The 24,324-nt window shown below is 32.8% G+C and overlaps 1 protein-coding gene and 1 long non-coding RNA gene across 4 annotated transcripts in view; one reads left to right on the top strand and one right to left on the bottom strand.

The window, feature by feature from the left end:
• The window catches only part of LOC135834839 (uncharacterized), a 174,201-nt gene extending 152,152 nt beyond the window's left edge, over positions 1-22,049 (bottom strand). The window contains exon 1 of one of the 3 annotated variants that reach the window (XR_010556779.1): positions 21,545-22,049. This is a non-coding gene — a long non-coding RNA (uncharacterized LOC135834839). The remainder of the gene's footprint in view (positions 1-21,544) is intronic. The other 2 variants (XR_010556780.1, XR_010556781.1) reach the window with 2 other exon arrangements.
• The window catches only part of Ptr (Patched-related), a 42,794-nt gene that overhangs the window by 4,210 nt on the left and 14,260 nt on the right, over positions 1-24,324 (top strand). The window lies entirely within an intron of this gene.

The following is a 24,324-nucleotide window of genomic DNA, read 5'->3' as shown; positions in this document are numbered from 1 at the left end:
CAAAAAAACGTTCAATGTCTCACCTAAAAACTATTACTTTATTCTCCAGTCTGGCCCCACCGGAAAATCCATTTTTTTTAAATGTGAGAACGAGTACTTAGCTCATTTTTTTTATTTTTAAAATTTTGTAGAATATGAATGATGTATTTTTGAAGGAAGTTGATTTTGAAAATGAAAAAAGACAGGCCTAATTGAGGGCGAAAGCTCTTGAAAATTTGTATTTTGAGAGGCATAAAAACGATGTTTTTTTGTGAGAAATTTGTTTTTTGGCTTTAGTACTTGATTTAAAAAAAAATAAATCATCACCTTTATTTTGAAAAAGAAAAGAAAACAAGCCCGAGCGAAGCGAGGGCAAAAGCTTTCGAAAATTGATGTTTCGAAAAGTAAAAATTTGTGTTTTTAATATTCTGAAATTGTTTAACAAAGAAAATTCGCATAAAACCCTTCGAAAATGAGTAAAAAAAAAAGATAATTTGGATTAAAAACGTTTTTTTTTTGTTTAAAAAACGAAAAAAAAAATTCAAAAAAGTGACTTTCTTGGAAGAAAAGTGACCAATAGTGACTTTTTGATGAAAAAAGTAACCAAAAGTGACTTTTCGTGAAAAAAGTGACCCAGTAAGATGCCTGCTGCCTGCTTGCAAGATCCGAGGGAATTTTCAGACTAGGGTGGTCCTTATTTTCGAAGGTGAGATTTTCCTCCCTCCGCGAACCCCCAAGGTGGTGACCTCCGGTGAGAAAATAATTCCCAATTTTTATTTTCTCCATTTTCGAAAAACTCGAGCTGTGGTGGACCCCTCAATTTTCAAAAATTTTATTAAAATACAAATTCACTGTAAAATTTTGAAAATTTCAAATTTCAAATTCTGTTATTTCTAAAAAGTCTCTTTTGAGTAAAATAAACTCTCATGACGATTTAAGCCCCCTTCATTGAAAACCAAGCTGACTCCCTAAAATAGCTGAAATTTAATGTAAAATACAAATTTCAGATCTTCTAGCGAGCGGACCAACTTGGTTTTCTAAGGATGAGGTTAATATCCTGATGAGAGTTCATTTTACTCGAAAGAGACTTTTTAAAAGTGTTAGAACTTGAGATTTTTGAATTTTAAAAACATTTTGCTTCGAAGTTGAATTTTTTCACATTTTTGAAAATTGAGAGGCCCGCCACAGCCCGAGTTTTCCAAAAATAGAAAAAATAATAAATAGGGAATTATTTTCTCACCAGAGGTCACCACTTTGAGAGCTGGGAGCAGAAAAAAATGGCAATCTTTTTGACATGTAATCAAGGACCACCCTATTTCCAGACCGACCTAAATCCCTGACTTCCCAAGGTTTTCCAGGAGAACGGACACCCTGTAAAACAATCTCAAAAATTTTCAGAGCCGGGCCTTTATTATGGCCTTGAATATGTGCTCAAAATGAAAATTTTCACAAAAAATAGCCACTTGGTAAATTTTTTCCCCAACGAAAATCTCTTATTGAGGGGTTTTGAGGGTAGAGGCGGCGGGTGGTGGGCGGGAGGTTGAACATTTTACCAAATCGTAAAGCAATGTAGACACGTGAAATTAAAAAAAAATGAGAGTTTTCGTCCATTGCATTGCATTGTTTTCAATTTTTTCCCATTCTGAATGCGTTTAAAATTGTGGTACGAGGGGGAGGGGGAAGGGTCGTCAAAACTGGTTGCAAGACCCGAGGGAAATTTAGCCGAGGTCGATTTCGAAATAAATGGAAATAGTTTCGAGCAATGTACGTCAAAAAACACCTCGAGATGTCGAAATACTTCCACCAAAAAAACACTCTCAGTACTGCAAGAAATCCTTCTCTCTCCCCAACATGAACATGGGGTCGAGGGAGGTGTTTTCCTTGGAAAATGCGTTACTTGAAACGATTTTTCTCAAAAATGAGAAATTTTCAAACGATTTTCACAGATTCCAATTTTCAATTTTCTTTTCAACTTTGAATGGAAGTTGATCAAAATGAACCTAATGCTCACTCGAGTCATTCTCAGTCCATCTCACCACAAAATTAGGTATTAGCAGCACACGATTTCAATTCGCAATTGCTTTCTAACTACACCTGCATGTGATAATAATGAAGACCTACGAAACAAATCAACTGCGAAACGAAAAATTGCTCGATTCGAGTCAGCGAAACAATACGAGTACTATAATCATAAAGTTTAAATTCAAGACGACCAGATGGTTTGAAAATTGAATATCTGCGGAGACGAGACGAGACGAGAACTATACACTCGTATACTCGTAGAATCGTAAAGAGAATAATACGAGATCGAGATCGACGCAAACTACCATGAAATTTCCTAGTACTAGTACTCATAACCAGAAATTAGAATGAAGGTTGAACCCGACGACGACGAGTGCAACGTTATACTCGTAGAGTCGTATGTAGGTTCAGGTACCTGTGGTGATCTGCGGTCAAGTCAAGTGCGTTGACCAGACAGAGAACTACTCGTAGAAATCGCGCAGAAAAAATAATTACCGGTATTCCAAAAATGTGCTCGGCGCGGATTACCATATGATTAAAATACGGCTGCTATTTTAATGAAAATACATACGTAGGTACGAGTAGTATACGTATAACGTAACAGTGCTGGATATTTTGGAAGGTTAATTATATCGAATCTTTTTTTTTTAATTTCGCTTCTTTTGAGTTAGGTAGGTAGGTAGGTAGGTATACGGAAACACACTATTAACGAAGTTTTTTTTTAACCGTAATGAATTTTAATTCGGTTTAAAAATTAACGGATTCCGATGTAATAAAGGTACCTAATTGAATAATTATTCGTAATTTATCTCGGCTGCTTATCATTGATTAATTATAAGAGTGAGCGTTTCACATAGGTTTACTTCCTTGAAAAAAATTTAAAAAAGTGATGCAGTGTTGCAATTTGCTTGATGCAGTTTTGGTTTTACTTTCATATGCCAGATTACGATTGTTGCAGTGGCCAAAATAATAATTAATTACTTAATTATATTATTTTTTTTCCTCATTCGAAGGAAGGTACCCATCTTAATTGGCAAAAAATTTCAGAACTGGACAAATCTGGATCGAAAGAGCAAACAACCCAAATTTCAGAAGCTGAAATGCATTTTTCGATTTTTGGAAAATTTTGAAAAATCAAAAGGCTCAAAAAATTGAAGAAAAAAAATCAAAATTTCACAAAATCAACCCAGAAGGCTGAAATTTGGTGGTGTGTAGCTTAATTACGACCCGCCAAATCGATTGGAAATGGTTTCGAGCCATTTCGAGCAGTTCTGGAGCCTCCAGCAGATTTTTGAAACTGGAAATTTCTACCAAATTTCATCAAAATAAAGATGAAAAGCTGAAATTCACACTGAACTCTAATTGCAACATGCTGAGTGAACTAACGATGATTTCGAACCGTTTTGGAGGCTCCAGCAGCATTTTGGAAATCCCATTTCCCCCAAAATAAGCCACAGAAATCTGCTTAAATTCATATTTGGCACAAATACTCTCGAATCGTGCTCCTTATTGACCCACTTGACCAATTGCACATCATTCCTCCAAAAATATTTTCGACCAGTAATTTTAAAAATTCCAGAATCAGTGGACAAAAATATTTCCTTACGAAGTCAAATCCACGTTAACTTCAAAATCAAGTTCACCATATTCCGCGGAGACCTTGGAATACGCCCTGTCACCTTCGATTGATATTAAAAATAATTTATAGGTAGAAAATCCGCAGAAATGAAATGCGAGCCGGAATGAGGATACTTTCTCTTTCTGGCGAATAAAACTCTGGCCATAAACATAGCCATTTTGTTTTGATAAAATTTTAAACAATTCGTCGTCAAAGCATCCATTAAGATTTTTTTTCATTTCATCGTTGATGCTGGAGATAAATTATCGTCAATTATGAGCTCCGGTTACGCGATTTTTTTCTGTTTTTTCTGCGACTTCATTGTTTCAAAATTACAAGGCTATTTTGGCAAACGATCTTCGATGATAAGACTATCGAGGAATAAGTCACATGTTAGGATTGACTTGCGAAGTACCTAATTTGATCGAATTGATATTTACCTATACGTTTGGAATTTTTTTAAAGGTGGAAAAATACAACTTGTAAAAAAATATGGAATCATGATCGATCGTTATTTAGCAGAAGAACCAATTCACGATACATAAATGATAAGGAATAGGCACATAAATATTACTTGGGAAAATATGTAGCTTCGAATAAAAAAATTCTATTCGATTAGAATCACGTGTTTATAATAATTAAAGCATTTAAAATTCATCTTACGAGATGGTAAATTTTACCGTTATTCTCAAAGATACTATACAGACGACGACGTAGGTGTGACTGACATACTTCTCTGGTCTTCGAGTCGAGTTGAACACGGAATAGCGGTACGTGTGGCTCCTTATGTACCCACCAAACCGCATACAAGACACACGTATCTCTCTACTAACGTGTTCAGCGAGAAAAAAATTTACTTTTTGGTCGAATTTGCGAAAAAAAGGACATTATTTTGTTCATTTTAATCGTCTCTGGTTATAAATAACGACGAACTGAATGAACATTGACCGGATTAGACGACTTTTTTTCTTTTTTTAAAAAAAATAATAATAATACTAAATCGTCCAATGAATTAAAAAAAAAATAACTGTTCCATTTTAAAAATTTAAAAATTGATTGTTATCGTGTTTTTCACTCTGTCGAGACGAAATATGCGATTCGACACCAAAAAATCGCAAATAAAAGATCTACAGATACGGCGATGAAGAACCATTGACCTTCTTCAAGGTCAGAAATCAACAAAACTCGCTCCAGCATACGAGTATATTAGTGAACGTTGTCCTCATTTAGTAAATCGCGCGAATGCGAAATCATTTTCAGAAGCATAGCGTAGATGAGAATTTTTCTAGTCTGTGACCGCATAAAATTTTCAAAATAAAAAAGCAACCTGCTAAATCGACAGAACACCTCTAGGAATAACTCCTCCTAAATAATCATAGTGAAAGAGTAAGCTATTAATTCACAATCTCAAAATTGAAATAATCTTCGAAAAATCGCGAAAAAGTGGACGAAAAATCATTTCAAACGTACCCCAAAAGCTCATAAAAATTTCTACCAAATCTCATTAAACTTACGAAGAAAAATACTAATCTAGAGAAATTGTCAACCACCCTACCCTCCCTCTCTTCTCATGTCCCTCGCATGCTCAAAAACTGGAGAAAACCTCTAAAACGTGAATAACACACATTCTTTTAAAATTGACCAGTATTTTCTCTGATCATTTCCTTTCCTTTACGAACATCAAAAATTCGTCAAAATTGAGCTATTCTTAGAAAATTTGAACCACAATCAATTTGAAATCGAACCAAGTTTCGTAGTACATAGGTATTAAAAAGCACGCGAAAAATTCCGTCAAATCACAAACCATTTATTCAAAACTTCGTCAAAATTGCACTAATCGTTGAAAACTCGAACGAAAATCAATCATTGGAATACCTAATCATATGTACTTCACACGTATTCAAAAACTTGAGAAAATCTCCACCAAATCACAACCTTGATAAAGAAAATACGAACATTTCTTCAAAACAGTCAATGTCTGTTCCTTCCTCCTTCTCCTCTCTTCTAAAAAGTCGAAAACTTGTAAAATCGAATTCACCAAATCACCAACTTATGAAAGTAAATAAGTACATTTTATTCATAACAGTCAATTTTCTTTCCTTCCTTCCCTCTCCTTTGGACGATTAAGAAATTCGTATTAATTATCACGAAAATCGATTAATTCAAAACATACACATGTTTCGTAAGTTCTACACGCTCGAAAGTTTTGGAAAAATTTCAAATTTTGGAATAAAAAATACATTCGCAAAATGAAAAACTCTGCAAAAAAATACATAATTCAAGACAAATTTTACAAAAATAGGTATTTCAAAATTCTCTCGAATTTTTCGGGGACTCTTTCGAGTGATTGTGAAAAAACCAATCAGAATAAAAGCACTCGAGAAATATTTTATATGGGATCAAAAACATAATCCTCAAACGTGTGAAAGTTCATCATGAAAGTAGTCCTATGAAATTGTATGGTGACTAATTATTCTCGGATATAAATGTACAATCGTTCATTGAAGTTTAAACACAATTCAAAAATATCTTGGAAAGAGTTCCATAAAAATGAAAAAATTCCACAAGAACGAACAAGAAATTCATTAAAATCGTAAAATAATCAAAGATGGGTACATCGAAATGTATTCACAACAGATGGATTAGAAAACCCATAACAATATGATCGCGAATAAACCCATCAAAAGGCTATTATTATCGTTAAAAATTCTTAGGAGGACAGAATTCATTTACTCGTATTGCTTAAAATTACGTAAGTATAAGTTTAAATATCAAAAATCCTAAAAACAAGGGTTCAAAATTGGTTCCCAAAATTTTTTCAAAAACATGTACTCGTATTTCAATCCACCTACACCGAACTCAAAATATTAGATATACGAAAATTTTATCCAAAAATTAGGTTGACGACAAAATCCACACATCACAATTCCCCCTCCCAAAAAAAAAAAATGTTGATGAGTCATTTTAAAACTCTTTACAGCAAAAATTTATTAATTTTACAACGAAGTGTCAAAAATTTTACAACGAAGTGTCAAAAATAATGGACATTATTGTAAGTAATTTTCTTTCAAATCTAATTTATTGACACTAATTTTTGGAATTCTTGTCAAAATACAAGAAAAAAATTGAAACTTAATTATTTCAAAGTGAATTCCCTCCTCGAATGTCACTAAAATGACTCAGTAGGTACTCGAAGAGAGTACAGGGTGTCTGGTGAATGGATGTCAAAACTTCAGATTTGGATATAATTGCGGGTACGACTTGGAAAAAAACGTTAGATGGGCAAATGGCTATCTTTAAAATTCAAATAATAACCTATTTTTGAAGAAAAAAATTGAGAAAAACGTATTTTCAACCTTGGGAGTGGGTAATACTTTGGAAAATGAACAAATTTCGGTCATCGTGAATTTTTGCCCTACTTTAAAATTGAAGAGGCTAGAAATATTTTAAAAGAAATAAATATTTCTATATCCCCTTCAATTTCAAAGTTGGGCAAAAATTCACGATGACCAAAATTCGTTCATTTTCCGAAGGACATAGGTACTGTCAATTCCCACAGAGTCGAATATACTTTTTTTACAATTTTTATTTCAGAGCTCGGTTGTTCTTTCAATTTTAAAGATAGGCACCTCGTTACATCCAAATCCTAAGTTTTGACATCCACTATTCACCAGACACCCTCTATAGTCGAGTACCTGCTATCGAAGAATACATCGAAATTGGAATAATAATCTTAAAAAAAATTGCGAGAAAGTCGACAAAAAAGCATAATATTTCTAATGTGATCCAAAGCATATTACAGCCACGATAAATTCCACCAAATCGCAAACTTGTGAAAGTAAAATACTCGTAAGTACATTTATTCATAACACTCGATTTTCCTTCCTCCCTTCCCTCTCCTTCGGACAATTGAAAAATTCGTATCAATGATATGAAAATCGATTTAAAAAAAAAAAACAATCGAAATAAAAGCACTCATGTGTGCAAATTTTTAAAAACATCCACATACGCTTGAAAGTTCATCAGTAATCCGACGAGAATTGTAAAAGTAACAAATTTCTCTCGGATAAACAATCATTCATTGAAGTATCTTCAACTTGGTTCAAAAATTGTGGAAATGATTTCATCAAAATGGAAAAATTCCACAAAAAACGAACGAAAAATTGATTAAAACAAAAAAAAATATAATCAAAACTAGGTACTCGTATATCGAAGTGTTTTCAGCAGTCTATGCAGAATGATTAGAGCCTCATTAGAATTGATCGCGAATAAACCCATCAAAAGGTAAATTATTATCAAAAAATTCGCAAATTGAAAATTCATCAAAATTGAGCCATTCTTCGAAAAACTGAGCAACAATCAATTCGAAGACGGCTAAAAATCATGATATTTCTAACGTAGGTACTCCAAAGCTCACAAAAAATTCAACCAAATCTCGATCCCCCGAAAAAAAAAATAATCTCCATAATTATTCACCCCCCCCCCTCTTCTCCTCAAACTCCTCTCATGTCACTCACATGTTCAAATAAACAAGAGAAAACTCCTAAAACCTGAATAACAAATAACGTTACCAGTAAGTATGGTATTCACCAAATCACAAACTTGTGAAAGTAAATAAGTACATTTTTAAGGAACAACCGATTTTTGAAAAAAAAAAATTGAAAAAAAGATACTTATGACCTTGGGAATGGGCAGTATCTATGTACCTACTTTGGAAAATAAACAAATTTTTTCATCATGAATTTTCATCCAACTTTGAAATTCATAAAGACAAGATTTGTTCATTTTCCAAAGCACCAATTCCCACAAAATCGAATATAGTTTTATTTTCAATTTTCATTTCAGAACTAGGTTGTTCCTTCGATTTTAAGGGGGGGGGGGATGTGAAAAATGGTTTTTTTTTAAATTCATGCAGTGGAAGTGCAGTCGGTGTCAAGTAGAAAAAACATTGCCAGAGAAGCTATAAGTCAAATTATAATACTGAAAAATTGGAAATGAAAAAATTGAAAAAAAATCTATAAAAAAACGAAAAGTCGTGATTGAGTAAAATTGACATCTCTGAATACATACAGGATTTGAGAAATGATAACTTTTTCACAAAATTTCATTTCAGTGAACTAATAATGAAATTTCACTGAGAATTCTTGGAAAATAAAAAATAACAGCTCACTTATTTTCTATCAAAACTATTTACTCTTCAAAACCCATTTTCTCGGTAAGTTGGAGGACTTAGGAGCTGAAATTTTTTTTGGTGGCTGAGGGATGCCCCCTCAAATTCTCCACGGAGGGGTTTTGAAAAATACTTTGTTTTTCCGCATAACCGTGTATTCAACCAGAAAATTTCAACACCTAACATTACTTATCACTCAATAATTCAACAACATCTCAAATATGAGAGGAAACTTCGTATGGAATTATCAAAAAAATGTTCCTGAAATGATTAAAAAAAAGAAATCTCCAATTCATCGCATAGTTTTGGAGAAAACGGGTTTTTAACACAAAAAAACAAGATTTTCAGGAGAGCTTCTTGAATATTATTCTCATAGCACTTGCAACAAAACATTGAAGAAAAGCAGAGCCCATGACATACAGTACTGGACTTGAAATTTTTATCAGCACTGGTAGCATAAAACAGTTGTAAAACAGAAAACTGCACTTTCAAAAATGGAAATTCAAAATGAAAATCGTAGTAACGCCTTGTATTGTAATCCAGTTTGAAACAAATTTCCAAAGTGGGTGATCCAGTACATACAGGAATGTGCTTCAGCGGGAAAAGAGGAAATTTTTAGTTGTATGATGTTTTAGAACTTTACAAGCGGATCTTTTTTAGGAAAAAGTGTGTTTTTTTTTTCCAAAAAACTATTTCTGCTCTGGAGTCTTGGTCCACATAATCAACTATGAATTTCATTTCTGAAAAATTTGATCAAGTACATACAGTTACTTTCTTTAGGAAAAAACGAAGAAATTTTTTGTCAAGTGATTTTTCAAAACATTCCAAGTTCAACTTTTTTTAGAAAGAAAAAATTTCACCTTTGAGTCCTCTTATGAAAACTCAAATTTGAATCACATTCCTAAAAAGGGGGTGCAGTAGAGTTACCTACTTTAGGCGAGACAGTAGAAATATATTATTCATTGATGTTTTGGAGCACTTCAAGTTGAAATTCTGTCAGAAAAACTATTTTCGCAACAATACTCAGTCTCAGTCCAAATAATCAAATTTGAAATTTATTTTTGAAAAAGGAGCTCAAGTACTTGCAGTCACTATTTTTACATGAAACAGTAGAAATGTATTGTTGGATGATGTAATTGAACATCCCAAGTTGAACTTTTTTCAGAAAAATCCGCCCCCCCCATGGGAAATATCAAATTTGAAATATATTTTAGAAAAAAGAGCTCAAGTACATGATTTCATGTACAATCACCTTTTTTACATGAAACAGTGGAAATATGGAGGATGGAACTGAATTTTCCAAGTTGAACTTTTTTCAGAAAAAAATTTTGCCCTCTAGTCTGAGTATGAAAATATGAAACTTGAAACTGGACTTCTGAAAAATGTGATGGAGCACATACAGTCACCCCTTTAAGGAGAATCAATGGAAATATTTTGTTGAATGGGGTAACTGAATTTTTCAAGTTGAATTTTTTTCAGAAATTAAATTTAGACCCTGGCTAGTATGTAAAAATACCAACCTTGAAACTAATTTTTGAGAAAAGTTCTCGAGCACATACAGTAACTTTCTTTAGGAGAATCTATGGAAATATTTTGTTGGATGCAAAATTGAACTATCCAAATTGACCTTTTTTGAGAAACAAAATTTTGACCCCTACGGAGTCTTTGAGTAAAATACCAAAAATGAAACTTATTTCTGAAAAAAGTTCTCGTGCACACACAGTAACTTTCTTGTGGAGAATCAATGGAAATATTTTGTTGCATGACATAACTAAATTATCCAAGTTGAACTTTTTAGAGAAACAAAATTTTGACCCTTGCTCTTTGGGTAAAATGCCAAAATTAAAACTTATTTCTGGAAAAAGTTCTCGAGCCCATACAGTAACAATCTTTAGAAAAATCTATGGAAATATTTTGTTGGATGCCAAAATTGAACTTTCCAAATTGACCTTTCTTGAGAAACAAAATTTTGACCCCTACCAAGTCTTTGAGTAAAATACCAAAAATGAAACTTATTTGATGAAAGAAGTTCTAAAGCACATGCAGTAACCTTTATTTGAAGAATCTATGGAAATATTTTGTTGGATGCTGAAAATGAATTATCCAAGTTGAACTTTTTTGAGAAACAAAATTTTGACCCCAAGTCTTTGAGAAGAATACCAGAAATGAAACTTATTTCTGAAAAAAGTTCTCTAGCACATACAGTAACTTTCTTTAGGAGAATCTATGGAAATATTTTGTTGCATGACGTAACTGAATTATCCAAGTTGAACTTTTTTGAGAAACAAAATTTTGACCCCAAGTCTTTGAGTAAAATACCGAACATGAAACTTATTTCTGAAAAAAGTTATTGAGCACATACAGTAACTATCTTTTGGAGAATCCATGGAAATATTTTGTTGCATGACGTAACTGAATTATCCAAGTTGAACTTTTTTGAGAAACAAAATTTTGACCCCAAGTCTTTGAGTAAAATGCCAAAAATAAAACTTTTTTCTGAAAAAAGTTCTCGAGAAAATACAGTAACTTTCTTTTAGAGAATCTATGGAATTATTTTGTTGGATGACGTAACTGAATTATCCAAGTTGAACTTTTTTGAGAAACAAAATTTTGACCCCACGTATTTGAGTAAAATACCAAACATGAAACTTATTTCTGAAAAAAATTCTCGAGTACATACAGTAACTTTCTTTAGGAGAATCGATGGAAATATTTTGTTGGATGCCAAAATTGAATTTTCCAAATTGAACTTTTTTGGGAAACAAAATTTTGACTCCTAGTCTTTGAGCAAAACACAAAAAATGAAACTTGTTTCTGGAAAAATTTCTCAAGCACATACAGTAACTTTCTTAAGGAGAATCTATGGAAATATTTTGTTGGATGAAGTATCTGAATTTTCCAAGTTGAACTTTTTTGAGAAACAAAATTTTGACCGCAAGTATTTGAGTAAAATACCAAACATGAAACTTATTTCTGAAAAAAGTTCTCGAGTACATACAGTAACTTTCTTTAGGAGAATCGATGGAAATATTTTGTTGGATGCCAAAATTGAATTTTCCAAATTGAACTTTTTTGGGAAACAAAATTTTGACTCCTAGTCTTTGAGCAAAACACAAAAAATGAAACTTGTTTCTGGAAAAATTTCTCGAGCACATACAGTAACTTTCTTAAGGAGAATCTATGGAAATATTTTGTTGGATGAAGTATCTGAATTTTCCAAGTTGAACTTTTTTGAGAAACAAAATTTTGACCCCAAGTATTTGAGTAAAATACCAAACATGAAACTTATTTCTGAAAAAAGTTCTCGAGTACATGCAGTAACTTTCTTTAGAAGAATCTATGGAAATATTTTGTTGGATGCCAAAATTGAACTTTCCAAATTGACCCATTTTGAGAAACAAAATTTTGACCCTTACTCTTTGGGTAAAGTGCCAAAAATAAAACTACTTTCTGAAAAAGGTTCTCAAGCACATACAGTAACTTTCTTTAGGAGAATCTATGGAAATATTTTGTTGGATGCCAAAATTGAACTTTCCAAATTGACCTAATTTGAGAAACAAAATTTTGCCCCTTACTCTTTGGGTAAAACACCAAAAATGAAACTTATTTCTGAAAAAAGTTCTCCAGCACATATAGTAACTTTCTTTTGGAGAATCTATGGAAATATCTTGTTGCATGATGTAACTGGATTATCCAAGTTGAACTTTTTTGAGAAACAAAATTTTGACCCTTACTTACTCTTTGGGTAAAATGCCAAAAATAAAACTTTTTTCTGAAAAAAGTTCTCGAGCACACACAGTAACTCTCTTTTGGAGAATCTATGGAAATGTTTTGTTGGATGCCAAAATTTAATTTTCCAAATTGAACTTTTTTGAGAAGTGAAATTTGACCCCTACCAAGCCTTTGAGTAAAATACCAAAAATGAAACTTATTTCTGAAAGAAGTTCTAGAGCACATGCAGTACCTTCCTTTTGGAGAATCTATGGAAATATTTTGTTGCATGACGTAACTGAATTATCCAAGTTGAACTTTTTTGAGAAACAAAATTTTGACCCCAAGTCTTTGTGTAAAATACCAAAAATGAAACTTATTTCTGAAGAAAGTTCTAGAGGACATACAGTCACATTTTATAGAAGATTCTATGGAAATAGTTTGTTGGTTGACTTATCTGAATTTTCCAAGTTGAACTTTTTCGAGAAACAAAATTTTGACCCCTACTCTTTGGGTAAAATACCAAAAATGAAACTTATTTCTGAAAAAAGTTCACGAGCGCATATAGTAACTTTCTTTTGGAGAATCTATGGAAATATTTTGTTGCATGATGTAACTGGATTATCCAAGTTGAACTTTTTTGAGAAACAAAATTTTGACCCTTACTTACTCTTTGGGTAAAATGCCAAAAATAAAACTTTTTTCTGAAAAAAGTTCTCGAGCACACACAGTAACTCTCTTTTGGAGAATCTATGGAAATGTTTTGTTGGATGCCAAAATTTAATTTTCCAAATTGAACTTTTTTGAGAAGTGAAATTTGACCCCTACCAAGCCTTTGAGTAAAATACCAAAAATGAAACTTAGTTCTGAAAGAAGTTCTAGAGCACATGCAGTACCTTCCTTTTGGAGAATCTATGGAAATACTTTGTTTTCATGACGTAACTGAATTATCCAAGTTGAACTTTTTTGAGAAACAAAATTTTGACCCCAAGTCTTTGTGTAAAATACCAAAAATGAAACTTATTTCTGAAAGAAGTTCTAGAGCACATGCAGTAACTTTGTTTTGGACAATCTATGGAAATATTTTGTTGCATGACGTAACTGAATTATCCAAGTTGAACTTTTTTGAGAAACAAAACTTTGACCCCCAGTCTTTGAGTAAAATACCAAAAATGAAACTTATTTCTGAAGAAAGTTCTAGAGGACATACAGTCACATTTTATAGAAGATTCTATGGAAATAGTTTGTTGGTTGACTTATCTGAATTTATTAAGTTGAACTTTTTCGAGAAACAAAATTTTAACCCTTACTCTTTGGGTAAAATACCAAAAATGAAACTTATTTCTGAAAAAAGTTCTCGAGCGCATATAGTAACTTTCTTTTGGAGAATCTATGCAAATATTTTGTTGCATGATGTAACTGAATTATCCCAGTTGAACTTTTTTGAGAAACAAAATTTTGACCCTTACTTACTCTTTGGGTAAAATGCCAAAAATAAAACTTTTTTTCAGAAAAAAGTTCTCGAGCACATACATTAACTTTCTTTTGGAGAATCTATGGAATTATTTTGTTGCATGACATAACTGAATTATCCAAGCTGAACTTTTTTGAGAAACAAAATTTGAACCCTGGTCTTGGAGAATACCCAAAATGAAACTTATTTCTGAAAAAAGTTCTAGAGCACATGCAGTAACTATCTTTTGGAGAATCTATGGAAATATTTTGTTGCATGACATAACTGAATTATCCAAGTTGAACTTTTTTGAGAAACAAAATTTTAACCCTTACTCTTTGGGTAAAATACCAAAAATGAAACTTATTTCTGAAAAAAGTTCTCGAGCGCATATAGTAACTTTCTTTTGGAGAATCTATGGAAATATTTTGTTGCATGATGTAACTGAATTATCCAAGTTGAACTTTTTTGAGAAACAAAATTTGAACCCTGGTCTTGGAGAATACCCAAAATGAAACTTATTTCTGAAAAAAGTTCTAGAGCACATGCAGTAACTATCTTTTGGAGAATCTATGGAAATATTTTGTTGCATGACATAACTGAATTATCCAAGTTGAACTTTTTTGAGAAACAAAATTTGATCCCTGGTCTTTGAGAAGAATACCCAAAATGAAACTTATTTCTGAAAAAAGTTCTAGAGCACATGCAGTAGCTTCCTTTTGGAGAATCTATGGAAATATTTTGTTGCATGACATAACTGAATTATCCAAGTTGAACTTTTTTGAGAAACAAAATTTTGACCCCTGTAAGTGTATGTGGCTACAAATATCAAACTTGAAATTTATTTTCGGTAAAAGGTTCTCGAGCACATACAGTGAAAGTTTTTTGAAGAATCTATGGACATTTTTTTGTTGGATGCCAAAAGTGAATTTACCAAGTTGAACTTTTTTGAGAAACAAAATTTCGACCCTCGGTATATTTGCATAAAAATAGAATCTTGATACTTATTTCTGAAAAAGGTTCTCGAGCACATACAGTAACTGCGTTTTGTGGAATCTACAGTAATACTTTGTTTGATGCTGATAGTGAACTTACCAAGTTGAACTTTTTCGAGAAACAAAATTTTGATCCCTAGTCTTTGAGTAAAATACCAAAAATGAAACTTATTTCTAAAAAAAGTTCTCGAGCACATACAGTAACTTTCTTTAGGAGAATCTATGGAAATATTTTGTTGGATGCCAAAATTGAACTTTCCAAATTGACCTTTTTTGAGAAACAAAATTTTGACCCCTACCAAGTCTTTGAGTAAAATACCAAAAATAAAACTTATTTCTGAAAAAGGTTCTCGAGCACACACAGTAACTTTCATTAGGAGAATCTATGGAAATATTTTGTTGGTTGACTTATCTGAATTTTCCAAGTTGAACTTTTTCGAGAAACAAAATTTTGATCCCTAGTATTTGAGTAAAATACCAAAAATGTAACTTATTTCTGAAAAAAATTCTCGAGCACATACAGTAACTTTCTTTAGGAGAATCTATGGAAATATTTTGTTGGATGCCAAAATTGAACTTTCCAAATTGGCTTTTTTTGAGAAACAAAATTTTGACCACTACCAAGTCTTTGAGTAAAATACCAAAAATAAAACTTATTTCTGAAAAAGGTTCTCGAGCACACACAGTAACTTTCTTTAGGAGAATCTATGGAAATATTTTGTTGGTTGACTCAACTGAACTTTTCATGTTGTACTTTTTTCAGAAACAATATTTTGACCTCTAGCTGAGGTATTAAAATATGAAACTTGAAAATTATTACTGAAAAATGTGGTCTAGCACATACAGTAACCTTTTAAAAGGTAAAATCAGGAAATATGTTGTTGAATGACACAACTGAGCTTTCCCTATCTTTTTTTTGTCAGAAATACTATTTCCGCTTTCTGGTATTGCTCAAAATAATCAACTTTGAATTTTATTTCTGAAAAAATCGGTCCAGTTCATGCAGTACTTTGTTTTTGCTTGAAAAGTGAAAAATTTTTCTGAGTAATGTTTCAGAACTATCCAAGTTGAACTTTTTGCGGAAAAAATAAGTTTCGCCCTCTACAGAGTATCTGTATGAAAAGTCAAAATTGAATCTTATCTCCCAAAAAAGTGGCGGAGTACATACAGTCATCTTGTTTAGGTGATAGTGTAGAAATGTTCCATTGAATGTTGTAACTGAACTCTCTAAGTTGAACTTTTTTTAGAAAAGCTTTTTTCGCATGTTGAATTACGGCGTTTTGTTGAAGAATTTGAAGGGTTCCTTTCCAAGTCGGCCTAAGTCCATTTTTATCATTTTTGAGTTAGCAGCGCCATCTGCTGGTACAGGTCGGTTAACACCTTTATTACCTTGTCCCAACACCTGGCGTTACTTTTTTCGCTCAGGAGCGCTGTTTTGCCGGCTCGAAAAAACAGCTGATTATTCCAAAGTGGCCTAAATCATACATTTTTTAAGAATTTGTATACAAGTGCGGTTGTGCCGGTTTTTTTTTGAAGTTTTTCAACGATTTTCGAGAGACGAAATTTGAAGGTGCTTCGAATGAAATTGTTTCAGAAATGTATTAAATTAATGATTCGTGAATTTTTTTCTGAAAAAACGCGTTTTTCAGCTCTTTTTCGAAATTTTTAACATCAGATAATTCCAAATGGGCCTAAGTCCACTTTTTCTGACTGTTTGACGCGCTCTGGGGCTGAAAATACGCAAAATTAAAAAAATACCAATACTGTACTTTAAAGCAGAAAGATCAAGCTTCACAACCATATAATCACATCATTTATTATTGAAGCGGAAGGGCGAGAAAAACACAAATAAGTGTTTTTCTCGAAACGAAAAAAATGGACTTAGGCCGACTTGGAAAGGAACCCTTCATTTCCAATATTTTTAAATGTTAATTGTTCTTTAAAGGAGTTTCTGCTGCGCGTGCATGTTCTTCATACTTGGAGAAGTTACTGTATGCAAGAGTCAAAAACACGATTTTTTTGATGATTTTCACCTACCCCCCCCCCCCCTTAAAAATGGACAAGTTGTCCATCTAACCTTTTTTTTCCACGTTGTACCACATTACATTCAAATCCCAAGTTTTGACATCCACCATTCACCAAACACCCTGTATAGTCAAGTACCTGTTACCGAAAAATACATCAAAATTGAAGAAATAATCTTCGAAAAATCGCGAAAAAGTCGGCTAAAAATCATAATATTTCTAAAGTACTCCACAGCTCGTGAAAAATGTCACCAAATCTCAAACATCCGAAGAAAAATACTCATCTAAAAAAATGTTCGAGCCCCCCCCCCCCCCAGTCTCCTCTCATATCCCTCATGTGTTCAAAAACTGGAGGAAAATCCTAAAACCTGAATAACCAGCATTTTTAAAAAAAATGTTCAGTGTTTTCTCTGGTCCTTTTCCTTCCCTCACGATCATCAAAAATTCGTCAAAATTGAGTCATTCTTCGAAAAATTGAACAGCAGTCAATTTGAAATCAAACTAGTGAAAAATGCCACAAAATCACGAACTACTTCTTCTAAACTTGGTCAAAATTTAAAAAAATCGAACGAAAATCAGTCATTGAAAAATGAACAAATTTCACACGTAGGTATTCAAAAGCTTGAGAAAATTTCCACAAAATCACAAAACTTTGATAAAGAAAATACGAACATCTTTTCAAAACAGTCAATCCTTCATTCTTCCTCCCTTTCCTCTTTTCTAAAATATTGAAAAAATGGGGAAAAAATCCACCAAATCACAAACTTATGAAAGTAAATAAGTACATTATTATTCGTAACAGTCAAGTTATCCTTTCTCCCTTCCCTCTCCTTTAGACGATTAAAAAATTCGTATCAATTATTACAAAAATCTATTAAAATTCAAAACATACATAATTACATAATATGTTTCGTAAGTTCTACACGCTCGAAAGTTCTGGACAAATTTCAAATTTTGAAAAAAATACATTCGCAAAATGGAAAACTCAGCAAAAAAATGCATAATTCAACACAAATTTTACATAAATACTTAAATAGGTATTTAAAAATTCTCTCGAATTCTTCGGCGACTCTTTCGAGTGATTGTGAAAAAACCAATCAAAATACGAGTAAAAGCACACGAGAAATTTTTCATATAGAATCAAGAACATCCTCATAAACGTGTGAAAGTTCATCATAAATGTCAAAAAATAATGGAAATTATTGAAATCTCGCGAGAAAGTCGCCTAAAAATCATGATATGCATTTCCAAACGCACTTCAAAGCTCACAAAAAATTGCACCAAATCTCGATCTTCCAAAAAAAAACCTCATCTTCATATCTACATAATTATTCCCCCCCCCCCAAAAAACACTCCTGTCATGTCACTCACATGTCCAAAAACTGGAGAAAAATCCTAAACCGTGAAACACAAACCATTCTTACAAAATGGTTCAGTACTTTCTCCGATGTTTTCATCTTCTGACGATTCAAAATTGAGCCATTCTTCGAAAAACTGAACAACAATCAATTTAAAATCAAATTAATCGTTGAAATAGACATACTTCACACGTACTTACTCAAAAAGCTTGCAAAAAATGCCACCAAATCATAAATTTGTGAAAGAAAAATACGTCCATTTCTTCAAAACAGCCAATGTTTCTTCCTTCCTCCCTTTCTACTCTTCTAGATGATTGAAAAATTTGAAATAAACATATATCGCAATTCAGTACTCAAACGATTCTAAGATAAATTCCATCAAACTTGCGAAAGTAAATAAGTACGTATATTTATTCATAACGGTCAATTTTCCTTCCTTCCTTCCTCCCTTCCCTCCTATTCTTTGGACAATTAATAAATTCGTATCAATTGTTACGAAAATTGGGTGAAAATCAAAACATAGGTACGTATGTTCCATTAGTTGTACATGCTCGAAAGTTCTGGAAAAATTCCATCAAATTTCAAACTTTAGGAGAAAATACATTCGAAATGAAAGACTCGGCAAAAAAATACATAATCGAACACAAGTTTTACACAAAAATATTTCAAAATTCTCTCGAACTATTCAAGAACTCTTTCGAGTGATTGCAAAAAAATCAATCGAAATATAAAAGCACTCAAGTATGCAATTTTTCAACATAGAATTAAAAACATGGCGAGAATCTCGCTTAAAGACGCCTAAAAATCATGATATTATTCTAACAACGTACGTAGGTACTCCAAAGCTCACGAAAAATTCCACGATTCTTCGAAAAAAAAAATAATCATCTCCATAATTATTCAGCCCCTCCCCCCCCCAAACTCTTCTCATGTCACTCACATGTTCAAATAAACAAGAGAAAAATCCTAAAACCTGAATAACAAACAATGTTACATGTAAGTATTCACCAAATCACAAACATGTGAAAGTAAATAAGTACATTTATTCACAACATAGCCCAGGCAAATAGCAGAAAAAAATGGGCGAACCCAAACATAATTGCAAACAAAGGTTTTTTTTGGTGAATATTGTCTAGGGTGGTGTGCTGAATAACATACTAAAAGTTCCCGCCCCTACCCCACGAGCTAACCCCCCCCCCCGCACAGTGGATCAAAGCACCCCCAAAATCAGTTTTTCATCAAGAACTCCTGAAATATTGAATTTTGAGTAAAATGAGCTCAGTGATCATTTCATCTCCTCCCCAATACCTATCAAATGAACTATCGACCAACTCCCTAGCCTCAAGGGGGTGGCGCTACGACCCCCTCAAGTGATGTGATTTCAATAATTTTTCATTTTATGATTTGGGACTTGTAACCTGTTCTAATTGATAAAATGAAGTCAAACTTGGGGAATGGGATTCTTTTGGGAGCTAGAGTTGACCTCTGGAGTGAGGAGGGTCAAAGTTGAAAATTACAGAAAGGTAATTTTTTTGGAGGGGCATAACATTACCCCAAATGGATGAAAAGGGTCCAAAATCACACCATCGGACAGTACTCTTTCTGTGATCAACATTTCAGCTTCCTAGGCCATCCCCACCCCATTTACAGCGGAATTGAACTAAAAATCCCCTTATTTTGCCCCTATTTTCGGGTTTTTCCATCTTAAAAGGAGTGGGGATGATTTAGGAAGCTAAAATTTGGATATGTTGATCACAGATAGAATACTGTCCAATGGTATGATTTTGGGCCCTTTTCATCCATTTGGGGTCATGTTATGCCCCTCCAAAAAAATGACATTTCTGTAATTTTCAACTTTGACCCTCCCTACTCCAGAGGTCAACTCTAGCTCCTAAAAGAATCCCATTCCCCAAGTTTGACTTCATTTTATCAATTAGAACAGGTTACAAGTCCCAAATCATAAAATGAAAAATTATTGAAATCACATCACTTGAGGGGGTCGTAGCGCCACCCCCCTTGAGGCTAGGGAGTTGGTCGATAGCTCATTTGATAGGTATTGGGGAGGAGATGAAATGATCACTGAGCTCATTTTACTCAAAATTTAATATTTCAGGAGTTCTTGATGAAAAACTGATTTTGGGGGGCTTTGATCCACTGTGGGGGGTTAGCTCGTGGGGTAGGGGCGGGGACTTTTAGTATGTTATTCAGCACACCACCCTAGACAATATTCACCAAAAAAACCTTTGTTTGTAATTATGTTTGGGTCAAATTGCATATTGACTGGGCTAACAGTCAATTTTCTTCCTCCCTTCCCTCTCCTCTAGACAATTGAAAAAATTCTTATACTCACAATATACGAAACTTGATTAAAAATCAATCACACACGTTTCATAAATCGTACATGCTCGAAAGCTCTGGAAAAATCCCATCAAATTTCACACTTGTGGAGAAAACACATTCAAGATGGAAAACTAAGCAAAAAATAATAATTCGAAAGAAATTTAACAAAAATATTTCAAAAATTCTCTCGAATTGTTCAGCAACTCTTTCGAATGATTGCGACAAAAACCAAGATCGAAATACAAGCACTCGAGTATGCAATTTTTATACATAGAATCAAAAACATCATCATAAGTTTGAAAATTCATCAGTAATCGATCATTTTTATAATGAATTCCTTTCGATATACTGTAAGTAGGTACTTGCTTTTGATTATTTCTCTGATATTATTCAACTTTTCGTTCGTTTCCACAGTATGTACATATTTGAATTAATTGTATTGTAACTAACCCGTCAAAAGGTAAATTATCATCAAAAAATTCTCACGTAAATCTATTCACGCGTATCTATTGCAAAAAATTACGCAACGTTACACGTAGTCAAGTTCATATTTCAAAAATCATACAAACAGAGTGGTTCAAAATTAGACCACACACCTTTGAAGAAAAAAAAATCGTTCGATACAGAAATCGATTTCAACTTTGAAAAATTCAATCCCACACCAATTGCTACTTTCATCGTGAAGAATATAATGAAGTATCAATTTTTCACGAATTTTCTGGTACGTGTACGAAGAATGTTTAGCTGATGAAATCCGCTCAATTGACTTTCATTCTCCCCCTCCCCTCCCACAAATTTCAGCATAGGTAATCAACAAAAAATCACATAAAAAAACACGAAAATAAAATTCCAGAGTAGATTAATTAACTCTTACCTTTGGAAAAAATCTTCACGTTTCTGCACAACCCTTCTCCATGATGACTGCTCTTGCTCGAAGACAGGTCAGGTACTCTTGAGACACGACGACACGTTACCTGAAAAAAATCCACGAAAAATCGCACATCAATCGCGAAAAACTACGAATTAGTTGACCGCATTCGAGTTACGATCGAAATAAAAATGATAATTAACACATTTTGGAAAAAAAACCGACCGAAAAACCGAAAAAACCGAACGTAGTTCGAACGTGGCAGGCTGGAGACAGAATGAGAAGTGAGGACGAAAATGCAAAATGCGACGTGAATTACATACGTAGTCGTACCATTTTGCTACGAAAAAAGATGGCTTCCTTGCTATTCGAACCAGCAAGATAAAAGGCTAGTTCGCAGAAATATTACAGATAAGATAACAATCACTTTGGAGACGATCGTGTTCGATCTAGCTACAAAATATACTACGCATTATACCAAATACGTACCTCACCTCTCCTACCCTCTGAAAAAGACTTGTAAAATTTTGCCTTTTCGTAGGAATACTTTCAAGGTTGTACGTATCATTTCCAAACTCGACAAATATAAAACGTGAAGAGTTTTCTACGATCACATACCGGCCACTGGGTGTCCAGGATAAGTGGTTATCATTACTATTTCTATTTCAGAAGCGAAAAAAATCCCCACTATAGTGTAAATAATTTATACACGAGATGATCTTATACTCAACTGCGAGTAAAAATACTTACGCAAATTTAATAAGTAGTACCTAATCAATTTCCTCCAACTCGAATGAAACGAACTAATCCAGTACGGTTATGGTTTACTGATAACGTTTCTTAATTTCTGAAAGGGAATTTTTTCTCCCTTTTTTCCCCTTGAAAAAATCCTTTATTCCTGGACACCCGATACTAAACGTTGCTTTGTTGATTACGTAAAATTCGTTGGAGGAATTAAAGTAGAGAGAAATAAAACACCTAAGGTAATATTACAGAAAAATTATCCCAACTATCGAATGGTCTGATACGAACAGATGAATTGACTCCATCATCTCCCTCTCCCATCACTTGAATATGCCATGATCTCATGATATTGATAGTAGAAATTTCATTTTCCAAAAAAAGTAATTTCACTCGTAATTTTGAAGGGAAAATTTGCTACTATCAATCAATTCGTAATTTTTCATCATTAAAAAGAACCATTTTTTTCATCTTCAACATTCTGTGAAAATGACGTTTCCTGTGTTGCAATTCTCAAAAATATGCAAAAATTTCCAAAATATTCAAAAATATTCGATAAATTGCGAAATATGTGGTAATTTTAGACAAAAATATTCAAATAGCAATCAAATATGTGAAAATATTCATTTTAAGGCAAAATATTCGAAATGAAGTAGGTCTTAAATGAAAGGCAATTTTCTGAAACGTAAAATGATTTTGTTAGATTTGTAATCGGAGTGCAACAAAAAAACATTCAAAAAAATATATTGGGTTGCCCTAATGATGATATTGATGATTGATGAAATGATGATGAAGATTGAATTTTAAATTAAGCTTCAATTTTTTTTCTTTTTTTGACAATCAAAATTGAATTTTAATTCAACAATTTTGTTCCATTTTGCGAAATTGCAAATAGTGCATGTGATTTAGGAAACAAAACCCAACGATGTAGCTATTTTTGTAATGTGCTTGTAAAGGTGAGTGAAACGATACCAAATTTGATTTCGAATATTTTCGAATATTTTAAGGGTAATCGAATATTTTTGTCGAATATTTCACCTCAAAAAATCAAATATATATTGAATATTTTACCTTGAATGAGAGCATATTTTGGGTTGCCCTAGAATTGCATATCTTTACCTATACGCATGTACTATTTGGTGAGAGCAGATCAGACAGATTTTGCTCCCTTTTCCTCGCGATCAGGACGTTGAAAAGCAATTTTACAGTGACATCACGAAGGGTGTCTTTGATGAAGGGGGGAGGGGGTGGCGAGCACACAAATTGAGATGACTGAAACAATACGAAAAATGAACTAGGTACCTATTAACTTGAATTTTTGAAGTTCTTCGTATTACATATGTATGTGAGGGATGAAGACACCCTGTTTTTTTTCCACACTAGTCAGGTTCGGATACGTGAATGCAAATTATGCAATCGATTCTGGTTATTGTTTTATTCAATATTTTGCCGAATAAAATGACGAGTTTTCAAAGTGAAATACTTATGTATTAAAAGAGGAAATGACAATAAAATTCTGCCAAGTGCCAATTGATATACGAGTACGTAATTCGCATTGGGGCTTATTTTTATGGAAATGATTTGGTTATTTTCCCTTTTAAATTTATAAAAGTTTTAAAAATGACTCTTTTTTTTTTGGTTTAGCAAAGAGATAGAAATTGACCCGAGTAAAGCGAGGGCAAAAAAGCTTTGGAAAATTCTTATTAAAAGGTAAAAAAATAATGTTTTTCAAAAACGTATTCACTTTTTCAACTCAAAATTTTAGAATTTGATTGAGGAGTTTTTAAAAATTCCAGTTTTGAAAAAATGAAGTGTATTTTTATGGTTTGAATATTTCTTAAAATAAAACACACGAGAATAAAAAATGAATAATAAATCACAAAAAACAGTACTTTTTACGTCTCAAAATACATTCTCTGTGTTTTTCCCGAATTGAGATCGAACTTTCATAAAAATCTATCAAGTATTCAATTTTTAAGAAATGTCCAAACCAAAAAAAAACACATTTTTAAAGGAATTTTTAAGAATCTCTCAATGAAATTCTA

This window comes from Planococcus citri, chromosome 2 (genome assembly GCF_950023065.1).
Source record: "Planococcus citri chromosome 2, ihPlaCitr1.1, whole genome shotgun sequence".
NCBI lineage: Eukaryota > Metazoa > Arthropoda > Insecta > Hemiptera > Pseudococcidae > Planococcus > Planococcus citri.
Note: the sequence above shows the minus strand (reverse complement) of the source record. Positions and strands in the feature narration are given on the sequence as shown.